Genomic DNA, 18160 nt, shown 5'->3' with positions numbered 1-18160 from the left:
GGGGAAAGACTTCACAAGCTCGATTGGTGCAAGAGTATTATTTCCAAGGTGTGTGTATTGGAAAGTCTACAAGAGAGCCCTCAAGCATTTGACATTTTCACAGCAGGAGAAATCGGAGTCCTCACCGAACGTATCAGGAACACGTGGCGAAGTCTGAGAGCCTGTGATGGTGGACTCTGGGACGGGTCATGGGGCAACTACAAAACAGGAAAGAAGGCTCAATGCAGGCAGAAAAACATGGCATGTTGTTATAGTGGTTGATGTTCATCTGTAGACTCTGCTGCAGACGAACAGGAATCATCAGGTGATCAAACTGGGAAATCAGCAGGCGTCTGTCTAAATGTATCTGAAAGAGCAGAAAGGGAGATAAGGCATCAGTACGGTGCTCATGGATTAGTGTGACCTGGGGCCGAATGAGATGGAGCAAAAGCCACTCCAATGTCTTTAATAATATGTGATGTTAGGGCAACTGGTCTTAGTCGCAGGCTCAGATTGAAAACATGTTGAAGGGGCTCCCCTACTTCAGCAGCAGAGGCCTTGAGCATTGTCGGGCACACCTTGTCTGGGCCGGCTGCCTTGCTGGGACGGAGCCTTAAAGGGATAAGTCACAGAAAAATGAAATTCACTCATTATCAACTCACCACTATGCCAATGGAGGGGTGGGTGAAGTGTTTGAGTCGACAAAACACTTTAACAGTCTCAGGGGTAAACAGTGTTTCAGCCAAGGCGACCTCTTCTTCAGACGTTATAAAACTACTGAAAAAAAACATGCCTCCATTCTGCTCATATGTTGTCATCCAAGTGTGCGCAAGCCCCGACATTCATATTCGATATTCGTAATTTACACCAAGTTTTTTGGTCCACTACCGGCAGTAGCGAAGCTAATTCAAATTCTAGATATTTTGTTTTCTTTTTATTTCTTGCTGTAAAAACTTCGAGCCTCAATTACATTTCTTTGTCATTAGCTTTTAATAACAACATCTTAGGAATCATTGGCAATTAAAAAAAAAGATATTTATCAGTATCGCAAATATTTTACTCCTTAACATCAGTATCTGCTTCGGCCCTCAAAAATATCAGTCTTGTTCTAGTATTTAGAATTCTAGTGGTAGGAGATGAAAATGATGTTTAGATGATGTTTTCTTCCTCATGAAACTGTTTGCGTCTGCAAGAGGTATAATCAAAAATTCAGACTGGGGCTTTGAGAGTCACTTTGCTGCGATCGGCCTGGGAGCCTGCTCACCTCTAAGTGAGACCCAGCAGTATTCTTGGTTCAGATGAACCTCTCATGGATGGTTAGCAGGTCAGATATAAGTCAGATGAGAGACTTGCTTTCTGTCAAGGGTATTCCATGCACTCCAATCTGCCCTTGGGCAGATTCCTGTAACGCCACTAGACTGTACCTAGTTCAGAAAAGGTAACTAATTTAATCTGAACATGCCTTTCACTTTGCTGTGACGCTGTAAAAAAGTGGTTATAAATACACTATAAAGCCCAGGAAAAAGGCCAAGGTGTTTTCAGGGATATGTATTTTTCATTGGTTTGGTGCCTTTTCAGGCTGTAAACATTAAGGCTCAATCAGGCTGTCCATTGTAGGAGCACTTAGAAAGCATGTGCCTACAAGGAAAATGGACCCTTTGCTCCATAGTTTTGTCAGATTTCTATAACATAAATGTTTAGGTCAACCATTGTAAAAAAAGGCTTCATGAGTATCAAACCTATCATATAAAGTATAGTCCACAATAGCAATAGAGTGATCCAGAGTGCAGCATGAGACGAAGATGAAGGTTAGAGGAAGGGTTTGTTGCATGCACACTTTCTCATCTCTTTCCAGCCTGTCCATCACAACTTGATGAATGAAGACTTTTCAGGGCCTAAATTACATTTCTTTGACAGATTGTGAGTCTTTAGAATTGTGGTAATGGTCTAATGTACTCGCAAGATCGTTTGTGTTTGATAGCAAATTCCTCTATCTGAATGTCTAATGGCTCTGATAATTTGAGTATTTAGCTCATTGTGTTTTATCCATGGGCTACTGGACTGAAAATTGTTTTAGCTAAGTTAAATCATAATGGATTTGGGCATTGAATGAAATTGGCTCATTTTATTTGACTAACAAAAATATGCCTGAATATTTCTGAGTGATGGCAGACAGCGCATTGTACCCAGTCTCATCTTGCGTGAATACACGCCCTGTCCAGGCTGGACTGTGATTGATGCAGTATTTTTAGAATGGACACAAAAACAACTCATCACACAACCTAAGAATGTTTTTAAGTTTTCTTCAGTATCAACATGACCCAGTGAGAGTTATCTGTACATCAATTTGTACAATGCAAACAGGAACTTATCAAAGATAACTTAGTGTACTTTTAATGGTGCCAGTTTGCAGAAATGTAAACAAATGCAGGTTACACAATGAGACTCTAGTTGAAGTTTATGGTGGAACTCACTGAATCCATGGCAACATTATGAATCCTATTTATATCTCCCAAAGTAGTAGCAGGGGTTTCCTACAGTTGAAGCTGCTCCTCAGTTCAATTCAGTTTGTGTCCAATTTTAAAACCCTACCTGATGAATACTACAAGTTTGCCACTGAGAGATGTTTAGTTTTTATAGAAATGTGCTTTGGCAGTGTGCTTTGGCTGTTCACCATCAGACACACAAGGAATGTACAATACTCCCATCAAACCAGCAGCCACAGTGGGAATGATCTGGCCTTTTTTGGACTTATTTTCCCAGACTAGACATTTGAAAAATGTAAGTAACATTCTGCAAAGTTTCCGTTACAGCAGGGGTCAGGAATTAGGTTCAACCATGGGCCTGATTTTCAGCCTTTTTATGTGTGTTTAAAAACATGTCTTGCCTGTATGTTTTTATTTTGATGTCCTTAAATTAATTTAGGACTAGATGTAATTTGGGCAAATGTTTTACAGCAGCTTCAGTTTAGCAAAAAATTACTCACATACACAAATATAATTTCTGTTTTTCACTATAAGATCCACACACAATAAACAATGGCCTGTTTTAGTTGGGTTGAGTAATATTGCTGTTGTTGTTGTTGTCGTCACCAGCATGCTTTTTCTTGACAGCCCATTATCTGTGTCTGTAAATAAGTGATGGTTAAATAGGCTGAAGGCAATGAATGAAAGTAGTTTTAAATCAACAGGTACTTGTTTCATTTAAAGTGTATTCATTGTGAAATTTACTGGATAAGTTTGTAAGACTTTAAATAGCCTGGTGTACAATGAGGTAGAGTAGCCATTATTTTGAATGCCTTGGGTACTAGTGGGTGTCAACTTCATAATTATTGACATTTACATGTCAATAATACACAATACATTTGGGTATTCATCAATTCCATCCCTTAACTATGACCCTTTAAGGGTCACAGGGGGGCACATTCATTCAGTTTAGACCTGTTTGCTGCACCTAAGGCTTAAAAGGACAAACTCTTATTATAGCCTTTACTGTATCAAGGTTGCCCCCCTGGCCCCCACTTAGCAGCGCCACTGCACTGAGGTGCATTACTCTGCGCAGGTCAACAAGAGACTCTGCTCCTCTGATGTTTTGTAATCATCACTTAGGACTGATCTTTATAAAAACCTGCTGAATTCATATTTATTTTCCTGGATAAACGGTCATAATCTGCAGGAGGAACCGTGTGTGTGTGTGTGTGTGTGTGTGTGTGTGTGTGTGTGTGTGTGTGTGTGTGTGTGTGTGTGTGTGTGTGTGTGTGTGTGTGTGTGTGTGTGTGTGTGTGTGTGTGTGTGTGTGTGTGTGTGTGTGTGTGTGTCATTCTTCACACATGAACTGATAACCACATGTATTTAGTTATTAATCGATGATGTCGGATCATGACTCTGGATCGTTCCGTCACTTTAACCCTGATGTCCTGACTGTGTGCGTCTCGTGTTGTGTAGCAGGTTTAAACACGTGTCTCATAATCTCTAGAGTGAATCAAACAAACCCTAAGTAAACATCAGTCCTGTACGTGTCCTAATAACTTCTGATCAGTCATGGGGTTTATTGTTAAAATGTAAAGTGAGCACAGGTCAGAGGAGGAGTGAGGAGGAAGCAGACTCCGACAGAGACTCTGACACAGGAGGACCGGACCGGACCTTCAATGTGCATCTGTCCTGGTCCTGAAGCAGTGCTAGTTATAATTATGCAGCAGCGGGAACTTTGCTAAAACACTGAACATAGCGGAAAACATGAAACCATTATGTTCTGTCTCTGCATCGATGCAGAGTCGTTAAGTCCGCATCGCAATGCATCTAAGAATTGAGTAATTTTCACACCTTTAATCTATACTAATTTGTTTTAAATCCAAATTGGTCTGCACATAAGCATTTTGGGTCTGTATCAGTTATCATCCCTGTCCATACTAAAAACGCATACAACGTAACCACTCAGATACACTGGGCATAGCCGGGCTGTCTACCCTGCAGTTGTTTGCTTAGTTGCAGACAATACTACGTTTGAGAACCAACTTGAGGTCTATCGCATAAGATGTGTGATTTCTTGTCTTGGACCAACGATGAGAAAAACGAATGAGAATTTAGTTGCCAAGAGCCTTTTGACCAACGAATTGACCAGTCGAGCGTTAGATTTCAGCCCAGACTGGCACAGTTTCGGCACCAGCGATGCAAGATTACAATTGGGTTGGTCAGCTGTCCTTCTGTCTGACCCATTTTCCTGAACACAACATCTCAGGAACACCTTGAGGGAAGTTCTTTGAACCACAAACAAACACCACTTTTCTGGCCGTTATTCAAAGTCATAACTCAGCAAAAAACAAGGGGAGATTGTGAACACATTTCCTGCAAAATAACTGGTTGGTGGAGGCAGCCGACCACGAGGCGGTAATTCTGGTTAATTTACTTGGCTGGCAACTGACAGCCACACACAAAGCCATAAGCTCAACTGATGTGTTTTCCACAATTTCTGGCCAGATCTCCAATTACGCAACTCCTTTTCAGCTGGAAACTTCCCCAGATGTTTTAGGACAGAACGTGCTGAAACCCTTTTTGTTTTCATCTGTATCTGAATCTTAAAATTTGTGGACAGATTCCAAGTCCCTAACTTCTCAGAAAAAATATCACAGCAACTGGTCAGAAATTTGTGCTGCTATGTATCATTTATTTTCATTTTTGCTTTGGTGACTCACTTTCATTGAAATTTAGCTGGACATGAAATCAGTGCGACCATTAGTTGCATGGATTTCTGTGGTTGTGGATATTTTGCAGTTATGGAAAATCTCTGCGACGCTCGAAGACTGTTGTTTGTTAGAGTTGCTGCAAAATAACATTAGAGCTCTGTATATTTACCTTGGGTTAATAATAATGGAAATTTATATCTAACCCACATAGCTGTGGCGCACAATATAAGTTGACAGCTGCCCACAGGAAGTGAGGCATATTTGCCAACACTTATGGACGTAATAAGGCCCACGGTTATCTGTTTTGTTCTCTGTGCACTGTGTATGGGCAGAAGCCACAATAGTTCTGGTCTACGTAAACAGCCAAAGCTTGTCCTTGTTGATACTTGGGGAAGAAACTGACTGTGGTGTCACAAGAGAGCAAACTGTTTCCAGAGTATTGCACCTTTGGTTGAGAATGACATTTTCTGAATGGGAACATTGTTAATACAAATCTCTTTGTCTTGAAATGACAACAGAAGTATCTTTTGCTAATCTCTCAACATGTGAACAAGTATTGACACGGCTAGACAGTACTAACTGTAGACACGCAGACCCTTTTTGGGGCAGATTTGGTTGAACTGACTAAGTCTTTTTTGTCTGTGTAGTCAGAGAACGTGTTCAGTTTTAGTGTTGGTTAGATTCATAAGATTTACCTTGAGTTCTGTTGCTGCAGGTTCATCTACATGTGGTTTATTACCTGTATTATTCATTTATTTATGTTTTATTGTCTACTGTGTTAACTTTCAACAAATAATAGATCACTGTTAGAACTATATATTCAAAGAGGCTACAAATAATGATTATTTTTCTCATTGACTAAATTGTTTTCAAATTTTTATTCTATTTAGTTGATTTTCCATTTAGGCTGTAATATGAAAGAAAATTTTGATTTTTTTTTTTTTTTGTCATTCAATCTAAAATGATTGAAATGAAAAAAATCTGCAGAAGGTTTACATTGTTATTATTTTTTTTTCTTATATAAAGTTAAAATGGTCACTAACTAAACACAAACTCTACACATATTTTGACGTTAAGATAATTTGTGATAAAGGAAAGCATTGTCCTTGTGGGAACACAAAGGATCCATTTAAGCTCAATGCTCAAAACTGAAAAAGCACTACATTAAAAGTGGAAACTATACTCACTAACTGTCACTGTGTTTTGAAGACTTCAGACTTCATGAAAAGACCAAAATAAAGCTCGTTCATCAACATTATTTCCCTGGGGAAACATGTCCCCAGCTCCTGGTTACTTCTCCTCGGTGGCTACCCGCTCGCTGTGCTTGTGGAACACGCAGCGCCTCAACAACGGGAGCATGTGCTATAACAAGGAGCACCACTTCAAGCAATACTTGTTCCTTAACATCAGCTCAGCATAAAGAAACCGAAGAGAAGTTGAGAAAAGACTTAGTTGTCAGTTGCATGTTCTCAAAACATTGAATTATTCTTGCAAAAAAAAAAAAAAGTGTGAAGGAGGCATGGATAACAATTCCAAACTGGCGCCCACCAGTAATTATGATGCGAGTACAAAGAGATTTTTGCCATTCTAAAGGGAGAAGGGGAGTGTAGGTGTATTCATTCTTATTCCTTCCTGCTTCCTCGACTTGGAAGTTCAGATTTAGAAAAATAGACCCCCCCTTCTTCAAAAGAGAAGAAAAAACAAGAACTGTCACATTGACTGACGCCAATCGTATGTAGCATCTGTGTTCCCACCACTGCTCCCTATAGTATATGCCACACTGTGGCAACGTGGGAAACTGACAATGTCAATTTATCAGAACAAAAACATTCCTCAGCAAGAGGAATACACATCTTTGGGCCCTGGAGACAAAAATCATTCCACCCCCACCCTTACCTGTATCTAAACAGAATGTAGGACATTCACAACACCAGAAATAGAAATTTCAGTCACAATTATCATTCTTGAATTTATCCCCTGCAGTCAAAAGTTAGTGTTTCACTTTAGGAGTTGGTGCTGCTCTGTAATGCCAACTTTCCGAAAGTAAACAAATGAAAGTCACTGAAATGAATCAAACACCCAAACAGCAGCTTCAGACCAAGAACGGAGAGATCAGATCAGAAGCGATCCACATACTGGCCCAAATGATTATCTCTCTGTGAAGCCAGTTTTCCCTGTATATATGAGCTGTATACTTAAAATGTTTTTCTTTTCAGGTGTCTGATCCTGTTGTCCCCATCATCACTTAGTGTTAAAATTTGGGTGAGTACTTAATAATATCTTTCTGCCATTCCACATCAGTACTGTGTGTGTGTGTGTGTGTGTGTGTGTGTGTGTGTGTGTGTGTGTGTGTGTGTGTGTGTGTGTGTGTGTGTGTGTGTGTGTGTGTGTGTGTGTGTGTGTGTGTGTGTGTGTGTGTGTGTGTGTGTGTGTGTGTGTGTGTGTGTCGTACAGGTTTGATAATCGTGTGTTGCAAAACATTTTCTTTTCTTTGTTCTACCTCTTCCAAATTTCATTTTCCTCCAGATTGTGTCTAAGAAACAAAATGATAAAAAGAAAAAAGGTCTTGTTTTCACTATTGCAGCGATGTTCAATTTATATATTAATTTTCTTTATTTTTTAGAAAGCAGACAATCAGAAACCTTCAACTGTGTCTGTGTTTTTCATGATTGGCAAAAATACTGTACAGACATTAGTGGTAATTAGTCAGAATTTTCTTTTTGAATTCATTAAATGCTGATTCATCTTAGTTATTGTTCTGAGTTTGTAGATATTTTGTAAACCCATTTCATCATGTTTAAAATGTAGACGTACTCATTTATAGTATTTTGCTGTATTGAACTGGAAATTTGGCATACATGTAATATGCACATATAGACACGGAGAGTTTTCTGTGTTTTTAACTTTTAAGTGCAGCATATAAAATGTCCATTTCTATAATTATGAATTCCCCCAAAAAATATTACATTTGCATCTTTATTGAATTTAAAGCAGGAAGACCAAAAATTTATTTTAATTTAATCTTTTTAATTGTATAATTATATTTTTCTATAATTTATCCAGTTATTCTATTCATTTTTGTCAAATCGTTCTTGTTATTTTCTAGCTTCCAGATTGGTGGCATCTTAATAACTATAAAACAGTGTATATGTAACATACATACAACATTATTGTAGCTATTCCTTTGCTGTGTCAGATGATTGTCGTCACAGACAGTTGTCCAAAGGGCCGTGAGGTTGCCTTAATGACGTACAGTAAATGTTCCCATGATGCATTCTTGATTTATTCAATTATCCTTGGTTTTGAGAAAAACAAGTCATGTTTTTTCAATTGAAAATATGGAAAAAAGCATAACCACTGGAGTCAAGTAAAGCTTTGTTGAGTTGGCTTTTGTAGCCTCTTCAGACAGACATACGCCACATATTTGCTGACTCATTACCACAACCCCTCTGAAGTTGTCGCCAGCACAGGAAGTGATTAATAGTTTAGTCTACGTTTTGACTAATTGATTGTCGAATCACAACTGCAAGACTAGACCCTGTGTGTGACTGAAGTACGACTTACAAATCTTTGTCTCGCATCACATAAGTGACGCGAGACAAAGATTTTCTCTATGAACACAACAGAAAACATACGATTCTGAAAGTTTACTGAGTGTTACACTGAGACAATTCTGATTTTAGCCGGAAAATGTTGTCAGCTTTGAAGTTTAAACACGGCTTTGCACTAGGAACATCTTGAAATTCACGGTTGACTTAGATTTCAGATAGTCAATAAGAAAATAACCGTTAACCTTCAGGGTTGTTTTTAGGTTGTGTATATTTTCAGCTGCAACTGAGAGATTGTAGATGCCACTCATCGTTATGGGTCTGAAAATAAAAAAGGACTTATCAAAATAATAGATACCTGTTATTAAATGTGGATGTAGACATCATTGCTGCACATCTAGTATGCTTTTGGTACATTAGTTTATCCGACAATGATTCTTTGTCTTTATCTACTAATTAGCTGACTCTTTGTTGCCGTTGTTTCTGATAAGCTGCTGAGAACTCCCGTAACAGCCACATCAGATTTGTGTATGCATGTCCCGATAACACTAATGGCCCTTGCTATAATTGATGTAAGATATAATGTCATTACTGTTTCAGTCATGCTTGTGTGTTTTTAATTCTAATGGAGCAGAGTTGATTGTTGTTTTTTGGTACTGTTACTAAAAAGTATGCCATTAGATAAACTGCATTTCCAATGAGCTGTACTATTATCAAACAATGGATATGAAGCAGATATTATGAGATGGTATAGACCACAAACCATAAGTAGCGATGCTGAAATTAGAAAGCTCTGAGGTGTCTGTGCTCAGCAAAGTATGGACTGTTGTTGAATACTAACATTTGACTCTTGAAACAGATGGTAAGGTGCTCGTTTGGGAACCTGAGCTCTTCCTCGCAGAATATGAAAATGTTGAACAGGTGGTGCAAGAAGATTCCCCCCCTTCCACGGCTTTCATTAATACACCTTCAGTCTTGTAGTAACAATAAGCTTACTCGTGCCATCAGAGACCGAGGGCAGACAAAAGAGTTTCTTCTTTTTTACAGTGAAAAAGTGGCAAAGCTCTGTCCGTGTTATGTAGTATGAGACACAACCTGCTCCACCAACATCGCCAAAAATCATAAAACACACACACTCTTTCCATACATTATGTGATACTCTGCACAGTCACTTTTTTATATGTGCAGATACTGTACAACTATCAACCATGAACATTGTAACTGTTAAAGGATTTGCAATAGAGTTATGTTTAAATGTCACACCTTGTACCCTGTTGTCCTCCTGGAATAAAGGGCAGAATGAGTAGTCAGGTTTCCATCCAAATGTAGCGCAAACTTGTATTTAATTTCAAGAAATCAGCACAAGAAAATTCTAAATACTCTCCCAGTAACTGCTATTGTGCGAGTATTAGGAGTAGGTTCATGGACATAAACAGCTGGTGGCAAATTTCCCAGTCTGCTGCTATTAAACCATTGAAGAAGAAGAGGGATACATGATCATTTAAAACTTAAAATAACAATGTAGAAAGCATCATGGAAGTAAACATGTTTGTTTCATGTGTTAATATGAATGCTGGAAAGAACCAGAGAGTCTGTCTCCATCCAGTATAAACTTCTGTCACATGTTCACAGTTCAGTTCTCATACTTTGTAGCCAGATAGCAGTTGAACACTGACTAGCTCAGCACTGTGGAATCTCACACACTTTAAACTGTGCACATCAATATTTTAATCACCTTAATCAGGTTCCCTGGAGCTTTTAAAGCAGCTAAGAGCAGCTTGTCCTGTCAGTCTGTGAAACTATAACGTTAGCTAAAGTAACATTAGTTAATCAGTTAAAGAGGTGAGAGCTGTCAGCGGGATAAATTTAGATGATGTCTTACACCTTAAGCTTCAAGACCAAAACACTCTGAACCACTGACTGGCGAGCGAGAAAACAGCCGTGTTGTTGTACTTTGTGGCTTCTGTAGCAGCCCAACTTCCCTCTCCTCACCACATGTGTTCTCCGTACAAGTAGGAGGGACTACTCTCAACTGCATTCTGACAATAGCAACAAAGATATTTCATTGTTAGAGACAACTTCTGAGATTTTCTGATAACACACCACCCTTGCAAATTATTAATCAAATAAAGACAACTGCAACAGGCAAAGCACCTATGCTAGTTTGTTATCCTGTTCCGTGTATGCTCCTGGTCCTGTTGGCGTGCCGCAGTACGGTGCTTCCTGTTGGTGTTATTGGGGGGCACCTCTATGCCGATGGAGGGGTGGGTGAAGTGTTTGAGTCCACAAAACACTTTTGCAGTTTCAGGGGTAAACAGTGTAGCAGCCGAATCCAATACAATTAAAGAAATTACTGACCTATCTTCAGACGTAATAAAACAACAGAACAAACACAACATGCCTCCTTACTGCTCAAGTGGTGGCAAGTTAGGCTTAAAGCTTTGAGTAAATGACCTTGTTTCAAGTGGAATTTGAATGTCGGGGCTTCCGGACACTCGTTTGACACCACACGAGCAGTATGGAGGCATGTTATGTTTCTTTACTTCTGAAGAAGGGGTCACAATTGACTTCAATTGTATTGGATTCGTCTGCAACGCTGAGACTCCAGAAGTGTTTTGTGGACTCAAACACTTCACCCACCCCCCCATCATAATTCATAACGAGTGAATTTTCATTTTGGGTGAACTTTCCCGTTTAAAGGACCAGTTTGTAAGGTTAGGGTTAGGGTCAGTGACATCTATAGGTAAAGTTGCAGATTGCACCCAACTGAATAACTCCCCCCTCACCTCTTCCATTCCAAGGCTCTATCCACATTGCTGTGAATATTTTTTTGAATGGATATTTTCCACTCCATTTTGAAAAAAAAACACCTCATCTGCATAACCTTCAATTTACAAAATATCTCAGACAGGAACACAAAAACAACTACAAATGCTCAAACAAGCATGCTGGGCCAGAAGGTGGCAACAATGTCTGTATCAGCGATCCATCAAACACCAGAGAACACCACTGTAATATTGGGCGAGGCAGACGCCTGTGAATGCTGGTGATGTGGTGCAGTGATGCTAAATTTAGCTACAAACTTGTAATTAGACCTAGCAGTGCCACTGGCATATAACCGTCAATGTTGTTGTTGTTTCTGGCGCCTGCTCATTGCACAAATCAAACAGTGGGCATAGGCCAAGTAATCTGTGACATCATCATTCCCCAAACACTCTGTTTTGCACGTACACAAAACTTTGGAAGGTGTTTGTAAAAATCTGTTTTAGTTACTTAAGTTTGCTTGTGCATGAGAGGCCCAAACACAGATGGCCCAAACAAAATATTTTGCATTAGTGTGGACAGGGTGAAAGAGTGTAGCAGACAGTACTGTGGCCTTCAGGTAGAAAGGCGAAAGGCCCTCTGTTTGGTTTGTCCACTGGGGGCTTATGTGAAAACATGCAGATACATGGCAAAATCCAATGAGAGATATGTCATCTAAAAGTCAATTGGTTTTCTAGAAACTAATTTAAGGGTATTTTTAAGGGCCTTTGAAGCCTATCTTAAGGTGAAATACCCATACAAATATTGTTTCAGTGTCATGGTTGAGCTCTGGTGAAAGAGGTGTACTTTCTTGATTGCTCTAATTTTATTTATTTATGTAAATTCATAATTATATGTATCATTTAATATTTAGTTTTTTCATTTCAATGTACTTCATGGGAATTTTGCTTTGATGATCTCACATTAAACAAAATCCCTGTCCAAACCGAACCTGCCTTAAACCCTGTTACGTTTGGTTATACTAACCTTAACAGCATCTCTCATGTGCATTTTAAACAGTGACTTTAAATGCACGTTGCCGTTTGTTTCTTGTAGTCAAATCAGTGCGATTAGCTAGAGTGCAGAAGAATGAACCTGCCCGGTGTAGGTTTATGAACTCTGACATCTCTAAATACAGACTGTGAAGGTTTCCAGGTTTATTCTCACAACAGAGTGTTTACAGTACAGAGTTGTTGCTTTGGAATAAAGACACCGTGGTGACTTATTTCAAACAAAGAGCAGTATATGTATTTGTATTGATTCAGCTTGACCTTTCTGTCATCCCTTAGAAAACTAAATTATCAACAACACCACAGAGTGCTAAGAATTGCATGGGTGTTGTATTTAAGAGGATATAACAAAGCTGTTTATCCAGGGAGGTTCAACACTTGAGCAGAATGAAAGAAGAATGTTAGGAACAGTTATTTACTGAAGGCACAACCCAACTAAATGCATTTTAGCCTCTAACCTTATAGAACACAGCTTTGTGCGTACATACGTATAATAACTTCTACAGTCTGAGCACCCTGTGAACCAAAAGGCACCCTAATTCACAAAAACCTTTATATTGCACCAGTACTAACACTCTTAAGTCAGCACTATGTTATAGTCAAGTAGTTCAGAAGTGTAGTCTCATTAAAGCATGAGAGTAGCGTGGAGGTGGACTGATGGGGGCCATCTTACGTGACTGGGCCGCACTGAAGCTGTAAAATGAACTTGCCAAGGAGGGATCTTGGTTTCTCTGTTTGTTTGGATGTCCTGGCTCACAGTTTGTCTGTACGGGCCAGATTCTTGAAGCACACATCAAATCAACGGATGACTAGTGAGGCCGGCTGCCAGCTGAATTTCAAGAACACTTTAGCTTTACTGCAGAATTTTAAATGCTTAACTCTTTGGTGGACTTAAAGTGAATGGACAAATCCTTTTTTTTTTTACTGGATTCTCAGTGGATGCACCAGGGAAATTATATAATGGCATAGCATCTTTTCTCCCGTTCAATAGCCGTGCAATTCACTCTTACCTATAACCAGCTTTCTACATGTAAGGTAAACATCTTTTAGAATAAAGCCAAGTCCTTAGTCTGATTCATCACATTTTCCCCACAGCTTTTACAACCTGATAATCTCAGCAGCGCAGTTTGTGTGCATTTAGTGTTCAAATATATTTTGGGACTGCAAGAAAAATCCATGTAGAGTCTCATCCAAAAGTATGTTTCTTTAGCGTTGGCTTACTTCACAAAATATAATCTGGAATGTTCTCTATTTTGCTCTTATCCTGTGAATAACATATAGTCATGGTAGGTAATCGGTAACTACCAAATTTTTGTTGATTATCAGAAAACTTGTGTCAGACCGTGTAGAGCTTTTGCAAAAATCCTTAAAAACCCATTGTTGCTGTACGTTCCACAAATCCACAAAACAGCAGGGCAGTGTTTCCCAGAAACCCGAAAAATCACAATATTTAAACATTTCCAGCCTTACAACCTTATAACCATGACCTTAAATTGAATTAAGACTTTTAGTCATACTACGTCTAGACCTTAAGAGAAAATGGAAGTAAAAAAACACGCAGCTCCTCCTGTCACCATGTGTCCACCAAAGAATGTCAGAGAAACACTGATTTTAGTGTAAAGCTGCTTTATGCAGTGTTTTTACCTGTTTCCATTACCTGGTCCATTTATTATGAAGAGTAGGAGATCTCTGCTAATTCAGTTTAGGGTAAAAAACCTCCTGAATGATTTGCACTGAAGGAATCCCAAACTTGAAACAGGCTGAGAGTGTTTTTTAAACGTGTTAATATAAGGCATGTTAGAAAGTATAAAAATGGGTCTAATCTCAGTCAAATATGTAACATTTCAAGATAAAATACATTATTTAAAAGCAACTATTTTCAGCAACTCGAAGATCTGGTTCAGCGTCAGCATATTTAAACATGACGTGGTGGAATCTCAGTGACAGCTCATGTGTGGCCTGATTGGATGGTCCAGAACAAATGATATGTAAAAAAAAAATTGAGAATGTTAATGAATATTGTTCTATTTTTTTACATGGAGCCTGAAGTGTTTTACATTCATACGAGCTGCTTAACAAAGACCCACAGTTGCTGTGTTGTGGATTCTTTTATCATGGGATCGTGCAGCTCATTATTATCAAATTTGGCAGATTTGGATGAATGAGGCTGACAGTGCAGTCGTGTCACAGGGGTAATCTCTCAGTCTTTTTTTTCTGCTTTTCCTTTCTGCCTACTTGATTTTCTTCATTTCTTTATCCTTCCTTTCATTCTCTCCCAAAATACACATTGCTGTGAAGTTTGTGCCCAGTCTGACTTCAGGATTTAGGAGTCAGTGAGTTATGACGACTGAGGTGGACGTGCTCAAATGGTCAAAGCTAGTCTGATATGCATCTGGAAAAGAATTTGCTTGTAGTATTCATCTTTAGGATGCTATCCCAAACTGGTGTACCAAGTTGGATACTCTGTCATAGATTGTGTTGTTTTATGTCATTATAGTGAATGTATATAACAGAATAATCTCATTTAGAAGATTAAATAAAGAAAACTTTGTTTCTTTGTGCCTGAATGTTAGACTTAATACCCCAGCTGAAATAAAACAATTGAGTTTTAAATGCTCTCTCCACGAAGCCGTGAAATGTAGTTGTTAAAATATGATGTTTTATTGTTAATAGGGAGCAGTGGATGTCTTAGCTGCCACACTGAGGTCATATTGTTGGCTGTTCTGGGGGGATTTAAACAACCTGAAGGAACATGGCATTTTGCAAATTAAGACCCTACATATGGTTTGTATATTATAAGCTGGTTCAAGCATTTCTATAAAGATACATTTAGATTTGTAAACTTTTAGGTCAAGAAAATAAGGCCTAAATAAAGGCAACAGAATTTCTTCTCCAGAATTTAATTCCGCTGAAATATTTAGACAATCGGATCTAATCTTGCATAGATCTCAGTCTTGATAAAGTATAACTGAAAAGTTAAATAGATATTTGAAACAGTGATTAGCTTTTTTGTTAAAGGTATTTCTTTAGTAGCTTTAAAATAAAGTCAGATTTAGGGCTTTAACTAATGATTATTTATTTTCTGCAGGTCATCGTCTGATCAATTTGAAAAATATGTAGTTTCTCCGAGTCCAAGGTATATTGTAATGTATTGTTGCATCTGACGGTCAAAAAGTCTCACAGATTTAATATTAAACAGAAAATATTTATATTTTTGTAGCAAAAAATTATTAGGAATTGATGCCCTAAAGAATTTCATGATTTCAATCATCAATCAATCAAATTGTATTTCTACAGCCCATATTCAGAAGTCACAATTTTTCTCCTTGGACAAGGTGTGACATCCTCTGTCCTAAACCCTCTATAAGAGTAAGGAAAAACTACCAAAAAATCCCTTTTATGATTTGTTATTGATCAAATCAGTTTCAGATTATTTTTGATGATAAAAAAATCTATTTGATGTCTCGATATTGTTATTAGAGCCCTTTTCTTATGTTTTTGAATTCAAAATAATAAGAACAATTATTTTTCAGCATTTCTAAAAAAATGGAATCCAGTTTAATTGTTATGTGTTAATGGTGCAGGTTGATTGATTTAGTCTCTCACATGACGGCTGTGTAGTTAAATTTTCATACCTCAGTTAATGATGGTGCATTTTTACCAGCAGTAATTCAGTTGGTTAACTTGGTGTGTGATACAGAGACACTAGCTGAGTGCACACTTCAATTCTGACACAGTGAGCATGAATCTATTTCACTGAATCAATGCTTCTCTGTTGGGAGGGCCCACATGCCCAACAATGCAGGGAAAATAATGGCGTATTGAACTGGTACGTGATAGAGCAATTATACCCTTTGTTCACAGCTCTGCAGATATGTTTGACAGCTGCTATCAAGCTGCATGTTTACACACTGACGCAGAGGTCTGTCCTTAAACAATTACTAGTTTTCAAAGAGAAACTAGAGCAGTGGATAGTATGCAGCTGAGCTGCGATCAACTTCTGCAAGGAAAGTGAAGAGCAGAAAACAAGTAAATAAGGCATGCTCATGATGCACAGATTAGATTAAGACAGTGATTAAGTGGGCTGACATAGATACCCTGGCTGGTCCAATGAGTGGCTTTGGATTTGGTTTTAAGCAGCAGGAAGAGATAAACAGCAAAAGCCATCAGTCAATTAAGGATAAAGCCTTCCAAAAACAACTAGTTTAACTTTGCTTTTCAATTAATCCTCTCCAGGTTCCACTGGGGGTCATAGTGCTGCAGAGTGAGCAGTGGAGGAGTCGAAGATTAAGTAAGAGTCCAAACAACTGGGCGCAAGCACTAAGGCTCAAATCATTTAACCCAGCTGATGCTGCACAGATGCTTCTTGCAGTGTAGGATTTCAGCCATTTGTTTTTCCTCAGGAATTTTACAAACATCTCATTCATTTTGGGAAATTATGATCTGTGGATGAATCGTGGAAGTCCAAAAGTGTTCATTTTTTTTATTTACACAAGCACCTCTCTGTTGTTAGAAGGGATTTCAAGAATGTGTAAACATTTAAAAAACACAACTATGTTGTGTTCTTCAGAGTAATCTGTAAGAAATCCCTTAGCTAAAGTCCTCATCTGCTGTGGGAGAAAATCTCCCTTTCATGTACTCTGGTTTGGATCGAGATAATCAAGTAACATTGTTTACTGTACAAATGAAACAATTCGTATTGACCTAATGTGTTTCAACAACAACATTGGACTATGATCCCTTTATTTTGTCCCTTAACTTCCTGTCTTTGGTGAACGTTGGACCAGTTTCACAACATAACATACAGTGTGAATTAAGGACTGGCGGATCAGTAGGAACAACAGACCAGATGTCCCATACACCAGTGGGACAAACATTTTCTATATCAACAGCATAACTGTGCTATAGGCATTGGATACATTTTCAAAGACAAGAGCTCATGAACATTCTATTCAACCTGGTTCTGGTCCAATCTGACTTCTGTTATCTTGTCTCTGAAAAATGTAGCAAACTCCTCACATTTTGATGTTGGAGTGGTGATTGTGTAGCTTTTGGAGCGGGATTTACGAGGCTGTCCATAGTCAATCAAAAATATTCTGGCATTTTTATGGGTTCCAGAAATTGGCTTTGAGAAATGGTCTTCATTGAAATAAGTGAAGTGTTTTTTTTTTTTAGTTTCCCTATATTGGCTCTTTCCAACTGTTTTTCTTTGCGTTAATATCTGTTGTCCTTGTTGGTTTCTTTTCATATTTAATCTCTTTCAGTTTGACTGGTGCCAATGGCAGCCTTCAGCTTTTTGTTAAAATTATTCCCTAGATCATCAAACTATATTGTTGTCATAATTGGTCCTGACAACAGACAACATTGTGGTAACTCATCTGAAAGTATAGGACATTGTTTGGTAGGTCTATATGTTGCTATAAACAGCACAAGGGGATGCCATTTGAACAGTCTAGTCTGATGTTCAAAGGAGCAAAAATCACCAATAGAGATGCTTTGACAGTTCAGGGCATCAGCAAATTCCCAGGCACTCCCACTGCCTTTATAACCAGGGGTCATCTCTATAAGAGCAGCAGGTCTGTGGCTAAATATCCAGGTTTCTGCTAAAACATGCAGATTAGTTTATGTTCAGAAATGTT

At 38.5% G+C, this 18160-nt stretch overlaps 1 protein-coding gene across 4 annotated transcripts in view; it reads left to right on the top strand.

The window, feature by feature from the left end:
• Positions 1–18160, top strand: part of LOC118120925 (LIM domain containing preferred translocation partner in lipoma) — a 153335-nt gene that overhangs the window by 20762 nt on the left and 114413 nt on the right. For all 4 annotated transcript variants that reach the window (XM_035176427.2, XM_035176422.2, XM_035176425.2 and 1 more), the window contains one exon: positions 7378–7423. The gene's annotated coding sequence lies outside the window, so the exon portion shown is untranslated. The remainder of the gene's footprint in view (positions 1–7377; positions 7424–18160) is intronic.

This window comes from Hippoglossus stenolepis, chromosome 14 (assembly GCF_022539355.2).
Source record: "Hippoglossus stenolepis isolate QCI-W04-F060 chromosome 14, HSTE1.2, whole genome shotgun sequence".
NCBI classification, from domain to species: Eukaryota; Metazoa; Chordata; class Actinopteri; order Pleuronectiformes; family Pleuronectidae; genus Hippoglossus; species Hippoglossus stenolepis.
Note: the sequence above shows the minus strand (reverse complement) of the source record. Positions and strands in the feature narration are given on the sequence as shown.